Genomic DNA, 13,510 nt, shown 5'->3' on the forward strand with positions numbered 1-13,510 from the left:
AAACGCAGCATTATAGCTGTTATAAACTTTGTACTTGTTGATATATGCAAATTCCATTTCACACATTTCTAACACTATGGATGCCATGTCTTTTGCTCCATGAATTGCACTTCAAACTTTTGACTCTGTATGCCACGTCTTATGTTGGTCTAGTGAATATTCCGTTTAGTGAACTTTCAGCTAAGTGAACTGTTTCCTTCGGTCCCTTGAAGTTCACTCAAGTGAGCGTTCACTGTACTATGATGGCGTCTGGACCACAAGCAGAAACATAGTGGCTCAATATATCACAGAACTTCAACCAATAGCTTGACGTAGTTGGCGCGACGAGGACTGTATGGCAAGAGTCAGACGACGAAGGTGAAATGACGACGATGGATTGACCGCTACGGCATCGCGACCATGATAACCTATGCAGTCGCGATAGTTGGAAGCAAACTCTAGCTTCTGTGATGGCGTAATAGACTAGATAGATAGATAGATAGATAGATAGATAGATAGATAGATAGATAGATAGATAGATAGATAGATAGATAGATAGATAGATAGATAGATAGATAGATAGATAGATAGATAGATAGATAGATAGATTCTAAATGCGTGAAGAGGAAAAGATGCTAATCGCATCGGAAAATTGTTCCATAATACGGCTTCAGGCCTTCTTTTTATTTTAAAGACGACTGGGCCGCGGTACTGCGTATTAAAACGCAGTGAATACTTAATGAACGCAGTACAATGCGAATGACTCAGTTATTTTGGCCGATGTTTAATGTGTCAGCTTGTTTTTGGTCGGGCATGATGGATCCTATTTGACGCTTCCTGTAGAGCGTGCATCTCACTAACCATATCAGGAAAACTAGCAAGCCGCATCCTCCGGAAAAGAGTTCGCGGTAATTTTCAGCTGCACGTGCACTAGTGTGTCCAGGTATAAAACACGAATGCGATCTAAAATATTCTGAGCTCTCCCTAGCGTAGGACTGCTGGAAACAACCTTTCGAAGGTGAAAAGCCGTAGTTTCGAAGGTGAGAAGTGCATCACTTCTGAAATCAAATGTACTTCAATACGGTTGTAGCCTTGCTTGTTTGTGTGAAACGGTAATACGAAACACAACTTGAAACCGGCATAATACCAAAGAAACGATTCCCGTGTCGTCTGTTTATCTATTCTTGTTTACATTTCAGAGCTGTTTGCCGTGTTTTGTTCTGACAAGCAATGAAATAGGCGAGGAGGGTGTCATCAATGACCAAATTACTGTTAGAAGCGAATAAACCGTCCACAAGAGAAGTTTTTTTTCGAAACTTCTATCTGGTATGGAAAATATTGACGTAATGGGTAATTTATTGTTGTGGAGTTCCAGATTGTTCTAGTTTTTGTCCTGCCAGGAATCTTGCAGACCAGGAAAACAAAACGGCACGCAGGAGACTGCTCCTCAAGACGAAACTGCATTTTTGGACAAATCAAATAAGATGGGGCCTTGTGGCGGTAATAGTAACAAAACCCTTGTACTAAGAGTTTCTGGCCATATTCAAGGAAATTCATTGAATTAAGGAATACTTTGTAGAGGCAAAAATATATAACAATTCATCAACAGGCTACTGCATGTTGGCTAGTATTTCAATGTGAATTCTGCTATATTTGCTTTCACTACGTTCTTTTTTGTTCTGCAGTAGCGAAAAAGGTTTATTCATACTAAATATACTTTCTTCATTGTATTCCTCAGTCTATGCGATTCAAATTATTTTCCGAAATATATTCTGCTTTGCGATTTCAATGTTTACAATATTCACAGAGTCTCAACTTCAGGTATGAGGAAGAAATCGTCATAATGAGACAAATGCAGTTGCTTTTAACCATATGACAGACCTAATGAATACCGCCATCTTTGAGCATTGAAGCAAACGACTCATGACACGGGAGCAGTTCCTTTATTCTGCCTGCAAATAAATATTGATGCTATCGAGCGAAAAATCCGGCGTCAGCAGCAGCGACACGACACCCAAATTCTCACTGACGGCGATGCCACGTCACGAGCGAGCCACCTCGACAGAGCAGGGAGGGCGAACCGCGGCTGTCGGGCTAGCACGCCATGCGTTAAGTGAAGTGGGAGAGCATCGCCGTCACACCACGTCAACAGCGTGCCCTCGGCGGTGCAGATGCGGTGCCGCGACGCCTCAGAGCGAAACGCGTTGTCGTCGGAACGAGGCAGTCACGTGACGCGCGCGTGCGCATGCCGTCATCTGGCTATCGGAAGCCGACGTGCAGTCCGTGTATATATATATATATATATATATATATATATATATATATATATATATATATATATATATATATATATATATATATATATATATTTATCCCACCCACCACTGAACTCGGCTACTGCGCGCGCCAGCCGGCCTTAGTGGCAGCGGCTGCCTCCTCGGTCTCTCGTCGTGCAGAAAGATGGTGGTATTCAACGTCTTGAATTCCTCTGTGATGTCTTCCAAATAACTCCGCCCTACAGCCAACATTTTAACGTAGAAACTGTACAACAAAATAACCCGCACCAACAAGATCCCAGAGCCCCATAACATACACCGCAGCAAAAGGACCGCTCAGTGACCTTCAATTGGACATTAATGCTTTCGCATTCACAACTCCTTAGAAGTGCTTAGCTGTCCTCGGACGTTTTTGTACTCCCCCACCATGGTTTCCTGGACAATATATTTTCAGAGTAAACCGACGCATGGGGAACTCGGCATCCGTTTTTATCGAAACTTCACTAGTTCTAACTTGGGAATTGTAAACGCAGGCGAGTTGTTGGAAGGTACTGTGTAGGATGTGAGTGTACTGCAAACAATCTTTTTTTTAGAGCTGGTGATCACGCGATGAGTAGAAAATGAAAACGTTTGAGAAGAAAAATTACAATCTACGGTCGAGAAGATAAAAATGAGGAACTACGGTCAAGAGGATTTTGTAACGGTGCAACGAAGTCAGTGATTTAAGTACGAAATGCGCGGAAAAAGATGTTTAGCTTTTTGGGCCCAATAGCAGAATTCGTTCTTTTTTTTTCACATTCGATGCTGTACATTTCCATTTGTCTATTTTACGTAATCAGTTCAACGATGCTTAAAGTGACTTAGTAGATGAAAAGAAGAGAATATATGAATGTAGGACGGTAGGGATGTTAACCAGTCAATGAGCTGGTTGACTACTCTACGCGGGGGGAAGGGTTAAGGGGAAGAGAGGAACGGGAGAGAGAAAGTGTAGACACGTGTATGGACAGCACTTGAGTTAAAGCCGCTCGCGGAAACCAGACGTTCTGAAAAAGCACAAAAGTGCCTTCACTGCCTTCTGAGCCAATGATAGATGGGGACGGTGTTCTAGTGCTGTCTTCACTCAGAGGGCGATCATCTAATTTCGTCAATGTGTTGGACAAAGATTGTCTTTGTGCTTGGTGGGATAGGAATAACATTAATAAAGTGCCGGCAAACGATGGTTTAACGCGTCGTGACGCTGGCCAAGCGTCGACCCGGGGTCATACCCTACTCTGCACTAGCCCAGTTGGGCCCGTTTGTAGTGGGTCATGTGGCTTGTGGTTTTCGAGCGCACCCCAGGCCTGCTCGACGGCCCATAGTTGTGAGTCCTTGTCTACAGACTGCAGGGCACCTTGAAGTTCAGGCGGGTAAGTTCTGGAGGTAGCTGCCGTCGGGAACCTGGCACAGTCTCACATGATGTGCAATTGGTCCGCCAGACCTGCTGCACGAACACCGCACAGCCTACTCGGATCGAGCTCTGGGTGAAGCACGCGCAGCATTGCGGGGGCGAGGAGTGACGCAGTCTGTGTTTGCCTTAGGAATACGGCCTCCTCCCGACTGAGTACCGGATGAGGAGGCGGCATTGTCCGTCGAGCTAAGCGGTAACACTTGGTTACTTCGGCATAACTGGTCAATCTGTCCTTGGTTTCGAACCACCACACGGAAGGGTCCCTCTCGCTGGCGCGGAAAGTAAGCGTTCGTGCCGCCGAATGGGCCATCTCGTTGTAGTTCGGTGAGGATGCACACTCGCCGGCGTGCGCCGGGAACCACTTGATACGGATGGCGCTGCCGCGGTCTTGGAGCCGGAGCTTGCCGGTGATGACGGCCGCCGGCGCGTATATTCGCTCCTTGGCAAAGTTGCGCATGGCATTCCTCGAGTCGCTGAGCACGGTGCGACACTCGGCCTCGGTGATCTCCAGAGCGATGGCAACCTCCTCAGCCTCTGTGGCGTTCGTGCACCGCTCGCTCGCTGCCGTTGTCTTGGTGCCGTTAGCCGCCGCAACGACCCCCGCCGCGAAGCCTTCCCGCTTGTATTCCGTTGCGTGCACGTACCGGGCGTGCGGGTCCTGGGCGTGTTGTTCGGTGAGGGCCTTGGCTCGCACGTGCCACCGTTCTTGGTTGTACTCTGGGTGCATGTTCTTCGGGATGGGGTCCACGTAAATGTGGGCCCGCGCGTCATCTGTGATCTCGCACGGTTGCCGGCTGGGAGCTTGGCGGTTGCAACCCAGGGACGTCAGTATACTGCGGCCCGTCTTGTTGGTAAAGAGGCGATCGAATTGCGCGATGAGCTGCGCCTCAGCTATTTCTTCTAGGGTGTTATGGACGCCGAGCTGCAGGAGCCGAGCCGTACTCGTGGTCTCCATTAAACCAAGCGCCGTCTTGTAAGCCCGTCTGATCAGCGTGTTGATCTTGGTCCTGTCAGTGAAGTGCCAGTCGAGGTAGGCCGCAACGTAGGCGATGTGACTGATCCCGAACGACTGGATAAGGCGCACGAGACTGTCTTCAGGCGTGCCCACCCGTCGTGTAGGACTCGGTATATGAGCCAGATGGCGTCCATTGCCTTGGTGGTAAGCTTGTTGATGGTCTCGTCGTTGCGGCCGTTCTTGTTGAGCAGCAGGCCCAGGACCCTGATCTTGGGAAGTTCGGGGATGCGTTGCCCCGATGCAGTCACAATCTTGATGTGGGCAATTGAGGACAATGGCACAATAGGTAGTCAATGTTCTCCTCATATGCGCAAACATCACGTGCAGGACTATCAACCATTCCAATTAGTGTCTTAGTAGGCCTTCGTGAAGGCAACTCCAAGCCACAACCCACACAAAAGGAACGCTTCGCGTCGGTGCAGTCCGGACGGAGGTCTGAGTTGCCTTAACGGGATTAGCCTGTGTAGTCTTGTGCGCTCTTTATTGGCGGTATTTCAATCTTCCGAGGAGATCGTGCGAGCTAGACTGCGAAATTGTCTCGCGACGTCGGTCCTTGCGAGGGGAATGGGGACGTAGCGGTCTTCTTGGTTTGACGTCCGAGCTGCCTTATCTGCTTCACCAGTTCCTATGATACCGCAATGAACTTGTATCTATTGAAAAGAGATATATCGTGGCCTTTTTCTCTTAGGTGATGGACAAGTTCAACGATTTTGTACATGAGCTGATCGTAAGTTCTATGTCGGAGAAAGAACTGCACACATTCAAAGGCCGGCCTTGAATCACAGGAGGCTGCCCATTTTCTAGGACTTTCAGCATTTGTCACATGAAGCGCGTCGCGGAGAGCCGTGAGCTCTGCAGCTGTAGACGTAGTGACATGGGAAGTCTTGAACCGCTCGGTTATTCTCATTGTTGGTATAACTACAGCGCCACCGGAACTGTTTGATGTAGATGATCCATCAGTATAGACGTGTGCGCAGTCGCTGTATTTCTCGTATTAGAGAAGTAAAGTTAGTTCTTTGAGTGCTGATGATGGCAAGTCCGACATTTTCTAAAGCCCTGGGATTGTAAGGTTTACTTGAGTACGGTGCACACACCATGGAGGAATGGAAGGTCTCACTGCAGGTGTGTAACCTGACCTGATAGAGGCACGGTGCGCGAAGACAGTCGCACTGAATGTCGTATGGGGCCTATCTACTGGGACACTTATGAGGTGGTGAGGAGGGGTCAGCGCGATATGTTTCATGTGTGCATGCATTGTTTTAATGGTAATGTGTGTTCTAAGAGTGGAATCTTGAGCGACTGCCGTAACTTCAGCCATTGACGCACTCCACGGTAGACTAAGACAAATATTGAGGGCTGGTGCCTGGATGCTTTGGATTATATTCACGTTAGTTCTGCAGGTGTTGGAAATGGCCGGTAGGCTGTACCACAGGTATCCAATAAAGAGGACCCTGTACAGTTGCCGCATAGATTGTATTGGCACTCCCCAGGTCTTTCCTGCTATGAACTTAAACATATGGCAAATTCCCGTCAGGCGTTTTCTCACATACATCACATGAGGGGTCTAGGAGAGATTTCTCTCAATGACCACCCCCAAAAATCTGTGACTCGTGCTGTGCGAGATCAGCTGTCCGTCGACGGATATCACCTATGAAGACATTGATTTCTTACTTAGTAAACGCCACCAGTGCAAACTTTTCTCACGATATATGAAGTCGTTCTTCTCGAAGGTAGGATGATGTTAAAGTGGCTACATTCTGAAGCCGCGGACCTAATAGATAGGTTTAGGCTTGCGTACCGTCTGGTGCATCCTACCAAGCATCCCCAAGCCAGGACACTCTGTTAGCAATCATGATGTCGCCTCTATGCAGACGCATCTCGATACGCGTGCAGACGCCTGAATCGCCGAACGATCTGTGAAATTGAAGGCACTATCTGCTCATAACTAATGTTTAGGGTGAGTTTAGCTGAAGCGGATGCTCATTTCAACGAATCTGATGATCAACGATAGCGAGGGCGAAGCCATCACGAGAATACAAGTTGAAAAATTGTGAGTTTTCATGTGCCAAACCACTTTTTGATCATGAGGCACGCCGTAGTGGGGTACTCCGAAAATTTGGACCACCAGAGGTTCTTTAGCGTGCACCCAAATCTAACTACACGGGTGTTTTTGCGTTTCGCCCCCATCGAAATTCGGCCGCCATGGCCGGAATTCACTCCTGCAACTTCGTGCTCAGGAGCCCAACACCATAGCCACTACGCATCCACGGCGGGTTGAGAATACACGGTAAAGCGAGAGCCATGTGTAGTAGTCACCGTCTTGAAGATGCGTTGACATAGCGAGCCCAAGCAGCCGAAACTCAATAGCGCAAGTAGCTTGCACCGTGAGGAGCATTCTCTTTTTGCGTACGTAATGCGTCTACGTTTCGTTAAAACATCATCTTAAAGTTCTATAACATCACGCTACAGCAGAAAGAAGAAATTGCAGACAGGTAAAATCAATACAAAAAAGGAGCGCTAAGCAGTCATGCTGAGTTCTCCGCTGTATTCTCCTGCGTTGTATCTCCTTTCGCGGCCGCCACATTGGTAGGGTGAAATAGCGTGAGACATTGCATGACTTGTCCTTACATTTCTAATTTCCAGTTTTTCCTAGAGAGAAAGACATGCAGCTGAAAGTGATGATTGTGGGCCTGGCCATTTTTGGACTTATCGTGGCAGGTGAGTCATCTTCTTTTTGTAATAAATAGAATTCACCATTCAACCGTCATAGTTAAACCTTCGCAATGTCATCATCGTCATCAGCAGTAGCAGCATGGTTACGCGCACTGCAGGCCAGAGGCCTTTCCCGTACTTCTCTAACAACCCCGGTCATGTACTAATTGTGGCAATGTCGTCCCTGCAAACTTCTTAATCTCATCCGCCCACCTAACATTCTGCGGCCCCCGCTACACTTCATTTCCCTTGGAATCCATTCCGTAACCGTTAATGACCATCGGTTATCTTCCCTTTTCATTACATGTCCTGCCCATGCCCATCTCGTTTTCTTGATTTCAACTAAGATGTCATTAACTCGCGTTTGTTCCCTCACCCAATCTGCTCTTTTCTCATCCCTTAATGTTACACCCATCAAAGTGCCCTGGGTCTTATAGTACCTGAGAAGCTCGTCACGCAAGAAATTATTCGCAATACAGGCTCTTATTTTAAAAAATACAGCTCTAAACGCACCTGAACATTACTTTGTTTCTCTACAAACGCGTTTCATCAAAAATTATGATTGTTCTATGACACTGAAGGTTGCAATGGTAATGTCTACAATAGAGCGCATCCTCGGTATCGCAACCGTCGACAGCCTATTTCGTGCACACTGAAGACCAGACGGACCTTTCAGATATATCTCTCGTTATCGGTGTCCTGTTCTAAGTGATCAATTCCACGCGTCTCATTTTCAGTTCTATGCTGCATTCAACTGCGCTCTCACCTCATTTCGTGGCCGCTTTGGTAGTGTGAAATAACTGCTCTATGCACGGTAACTTATCGATACGCAAATTTCTCAGCTATGCTTCTTGCAGAAATTCTAACACCATTTTCTACAATTTCGTATACTGTTCTCCTTCCTGCTCACCACGTTTCTCATTAACCGTTTCAATGTCTAACAATCTAAAGGTGAAGCAGCTGTAAGGAACTCTCACGGCATCTAATAGATCGTTCTTCCACATCAGTAAAGATAAGTAGTACGAACTTCCAGAATATATAGTTAAGGATCGCGACCCACAATCGAACGTTTTGCTGAGAGTCTACTTATAAAAATAATCATTGTACCATCATCTCTACCCTACTGAAGGTTCGCAACACTTTCAATACCCGAAACCTTTAGTACTTCCGCCAATGACAAGTTTACGTGCAATTTATTTTTTTTATTTGAGGTTTTTCGTGAATATGGCGGTTATTCTTGTTCATGCTCCCTCTATGCAATACACCGAAAGAAGTTAAAAATGACAATACATAATATTGATGCCAATATTCGGCCAACAGCAGCTTTATAACTACCTTCTGTTCTGGTTTGTCTTGCGAACTTATCGGGCCCCTCTTCACCTGCCATCTTTTTCCAGAGAGTGGTGCCATGCCGGCCAGCAGCGTCAGTGAGGCCGAGGCCAGGACTGATCCCGAGTCTGCTGAGCGTGCCGAGCAGAGCAATGCCGAGGAGGCACGCTACAGCGACGCATGCCTTAAGACCATTTGCGGGTAGTACCCTGGTCCGTGAAGGTGGCACGTTTGAAGCAAGAAGTTGAAAGAAACACCTCGAACGAAGTTGAGAGATGATCCAGCGCGCGACACCAGTGGCCGTTGCGGCTGCGTTACATGTTCTTGCGCAATAAATGAAGCCGCTTTCTGCCAAGAAACGAGAGCTAGAGCTTCGACATTCATTTACTATAGATGTTATAAGCGTCGCCCTTGGTACCTCACGGACGGCTTAACATGCGTACAAAAAAAAAACTACAAAAGCCAGATGATCTAGCGCGCCAATACGTGCCACAATGGTGCGGTCACAAAAGACAACGAGGACACGCCCAGCACACTGACGGTGCACTAGCAGTGGAATCCCCGGATTCAGGCTTCCGCCTGATTGAACGGGCTCAGCTAGAAGTATAATTTGTGGACACCGGGCACCTCCGTCTGTATCGTTCTCCTTCACCCACAATACCTGTCGGGCGACCTGTCAGAATTATTTAGCCGTTTATATCATACAAGTGAAGCTTCCAGACTTTCCCGCTCAACAGACGAAGACGACAAAGGGGACACACGAAGTGACAAACGAGGAGATCTAAACTGAGTGAGCGAGATGAGCCCCAGCCGTGTGCAAACGCTTAAAAGAGGGAACTTGTGTTCATTGCCTCGTTCCTGTAGAGAAGCCTCCATGGCAAAATGCTGCCTTTAAGCTAGGGTTACGCTTGTTCTCCCATTGTTTATGAAATCCAGCGAAATGATTTTGCACCATCGTGACGAATAAGACCGCATATTCGGTTTGAAGACTTAGAGACGAAAAGAGGGACAAAGATGAGAGGTCCACTGAACTTGAAAAGAAACGCAGTTTGCTATTCAACACTACAGAACTGGGGAAAGCAGGTAGAAAGAGAAAGCAAAAAGAAAGCCGAGGTGCGGACGTCCCTCACACCGGCTCCGTCGTTTTTGAATGTTTGTGCAGCCGTCTTTGCCGCCATCACGGATTCAAGCACATCACTGGATTTGTGAAGTCACCGGGAATTCGCGGACACCTTTCTTTAAGGTGGGACTTCCATTTTTGGACTTTTACTGGCATTTCTTGGCGCAAGACCTAAGTAGGCCTACTGGCCCCGCCGGGCCGCGATGGCGGGCACGCGCATGGAAGATGAAGACGCTACCGGATTAGAAGAGAATGAGGAAGATCTAGGTTGGCAAATTGTGACAAGCCGAAAATTTCGCTCCACCACAAGGATTGCTGGCGATGGGAAAACATCGCCGCAGAGCCAGCAAGAGCAAGGCAACAGCAGCAAGAACAAGGGACCTACAACCACTATGTTCAAAAATCGGATTGTCAAGGCATCAAGGATGCCCCAATTGCCCGAGGAGCACAGCAAGATCATCATCCGTCCACGAGGAGGTCTCAACTTGAGCAAAGTGAGCACCACAGCGATAGGCGTGGCGATTATTGAAGCATCAGGCCTGACTCCGCAACAAGCCCGAGAGGATGTCGTTTGCCCTAACTTCACGCAAAACATCGTGGTGGTTAGTACACCAGACCCCAGTCATGCTGCCAGGTATGTGCGAATCAGGTCAATAGTTATAGGGGAAACCGAATATGAAGTGAACGCCTACGAGACAGCTCCGCATACCACGTGTAAAGGGGTGATTCGGAGAGTTGACCTCAGAGACAATCAGGCCACGATAACGCAGAACATTGTGCATGACTTTAACCCACTGGCATTGGCAGCCAAACGCATTAAATCCACGGGCTCGGTCATCGTTCTGTTTGATGGGCTCAAGGTGCCCAATTATGTCAGATACGGGTCGACCCTTGTAAGGTGTTACCTGTATAGGAAGCAGTTTGATGTCTGCTATGCTTGCGGAAAGATTGGACATCGGGCAGATGTATGTCCAACACCGGACATGGTACAGTGCAGAGGATGTGGAACCCAAAACCCGGAGGACAATCACATGTGTGTGCCTAACTGCAAATTCTGTGGAGGGGACCACCCAACTGGGGACAAGACTTGCCGACAGCGGTACCAAATTCCATACGTGGTGCGAATTCGACGACGAGAACGCAACAGATCTGCATCGGGGGCGACACCACCTCAGCTGCAATGGGATGCCCAAACGGGCACCAGGGGGCGCACGCGCTCAAGGAGCCCCACACGGTCAAGACGCCGCTCGCCGTCGAAGGGCAGAAGCCGCTCCAGATCACGTGAAGTGCAGGTGCGCTTCGAAGGAGGAGGGCAGACGCCTGGCGACAAGACGACATCTGGAACAACCTGGGCCGACAAAGTGAAAGGTACTGTGTGGACCGCGGAGAGCGGTGCGGGGCGGCCGGTCGGAGATAATGATGCCAGGGTAGAACAGCTAATTAAAGAAGTAACGTATCTGAGAAAGGCAAATGAAGAACTTACTAAGCAGGTTGTAGAACTTCGCAAGAACTCGCAGACTAGCTCCACAAAAGTAGCAATAGCCAAACCGGTGAATAATGACTACAGTCAGGATGAAGAAAACACACCAGCTCCAAAGAAGCGGGCAATAAGCCCAGTAGAAACGACAGTGTGCTCGGCTTTGGAAGAGATCAAGGAGGCGATTAAACAACTTAGAGATGCCATAGACAAAACTACCTTCAAAGTTGATAAGTTATGGAAATGGAGACTGACGGCTGAAAAGAGGCTTACCAAAGTAGAAGCGCAAGGCGAGGACGACGAATACTTACCCTCAGAAGCAGAAAGCGTCAGATCACTCCCTGGCGCGTCGGGGGGTTCTACGAAGCGTACTTTAGCGGGTAGCAGTAAGGCGGGTTCTATAAGCAATGGCTAGCAGGGGGAGCTTTACCGTGTGGCAATGGAATTGCCGAGGATTTTATCACAAAAAAGCACCTCTCATGCAGTTAATAAAAAACTCTGCAGACAAACCGAAAATTATTATGCTGCAGGAAACCTTGGCGGATGACATTAGCCTCTCCGGATACAAAGCGACATGCAGGGGCAAAGAGCCGGGTAGGGGGCTAGCCACGCTCGTAGATAAGAAAATACCTTACATAGAACATGATTTGCACCTTGGACTAAACAAATTAGAATACTTACTTGTGGAAATAATTCTAAAAAGGAATAGAAGCAAACCGCAAAGCCTCTTTTGTCTTAATGTTTATAGCAGCCCTAGCGACATGAAACAGAGTTTCAGGGCACTTCTTAATAAGACTATGGCTATTACTAAGCACGCTCCACTCATTATTGGAGGAGATTTCAACGCCCCACATCAAACCTGGGGATATCGCTGGAATACTAAGAAAGGGGATGGACTCTGGCACCTAGCTACAGATCTTAATCTCTCCCTCATCACAAACCCAGCTTATCCTACTAGGTGTGGTACATCTACATGCAGGGACTCCACCCCAGACCTTACTTTTGTATCAAATTTAGCGAACGCTGGCTGGAATAACTCCAATATTGACCTGGGTAGCGATCATTACATATTGCAAATACTATTGTAAACACCAAGTAATGAGATAAAGCATTTTAACTACATTGACTGGGATCTTTTTCGGAATGCAAGGAAAAGCAGAGCTGAGACAGAGACAGGAGAAAAGAAAACACTCCAAACTTGGACCACTCAGCTCAGGGAAGATGTAAAGGCGGCAACGAAGGATATTACCACAGAGGAGGATATCGAAATCATGGACAGTAGGCTGGCGCACTTGATTGAAGCCAAACAATCTATGTTAAAAAGATGGAAAACGCAACGTCTGAACAGGAGACTCAGGAAGCGCATATCATTGTTGAATAGGGAGATTGAAGAACACTCCAGAAATTTACAGAAACAACAATGGGATGAGCTTTGCAATTCCATAGATGGTCGAATCAGACGTGGTGGAAATTGGAATTTACTTAGACATTTGCTTCATGAGAACGACACGAAATCTAATAGGAGAACAGCAGTAGCACGACTCGTCCATCGTGAGAGTCAGGACACAACGGAGGAGGCCATTCTGGATCGGCTTGCAGCTAAGTATTTACCGCTTAAGGATAGCAATGAGAGTACAGACCCGCCTGAATATACAGGGGAAGACTGTGAGCCTATGGATCAAGACTTCACAGAAAGCGAAGTTCGCGCAGCCCTGTACGACCTCAATAGTAGATCTGCTGCCGGTCCAGATGGCATTTCCAATAGGCTGTTGAAAAATTTGGACGATGAATCTATAACATATTTAACAGAGTATTTCAACGAACTCTGGAAGAATGGTGATTATCCAAAGGAATGGAGAATTGCTAACACAATTCTTATTCCCAAACCAGGCAAGCAACTAAATCTAGATAACCTAAGACCCATATCGTTAACATCATGTCTGGGCAAAACCATGGAGCATGTCATACTCAATAGACTTACTAAGTATGTAGAAAACAGAAATCTTCTTCCGCATAACCTGATCGGTTTCCGTCCTCGACTTTCGACTCAAGATGCAATGCTTTTAATCAAACATCACCTTATTCTTGCTAGCCCGCTGCATACGAGAGCTCTTCTAGGCCTAGATGTAGAAAAGGCCTTTGATCGCATCAAGCA

The 13,510-nt window shown here is 47.4% G+C and overlaps 1 long non-coding RNA gene across 1 annotated transcript; it reads left to right on the forward strand.

Annotated features, from left to right (window-relative positions):
* The first annotated feature begins 968 nt into the window (after nt 1–968).
* Nucleotides 969–9,102, forward strand: LOC135909023 (uncharacterized). The gene is made up of 3 exons (XR_010566533.1): nt 969–1,019; nt 7,361–7,435; nt 8,827–9,102. It is a non-coding gene; the product is annotated as an uncharacterized lncRNA (long non-coding RNA).
* Nucleotides 9,103–13,510: the final 4,408 nt, after the last annotated feature.

This window comes from Dermacentor albipictus, chromosome 2 (assembly GCF_038994185.2).
Source record: "Dermacentor albipictus isolate Rhodes 1998 colony chromosome 2, USDA_Dalb.pri_finalv2, whole genome shotgun sequence".
In the NCBI taxonomy this organism is placed as follows: domain Eukaryota; kingdom Metazoa; phylum Arthropoda; class Arachnida; order Ixodida; family Ixodidae; genus Dermacentor; species Dermacentor albipictus.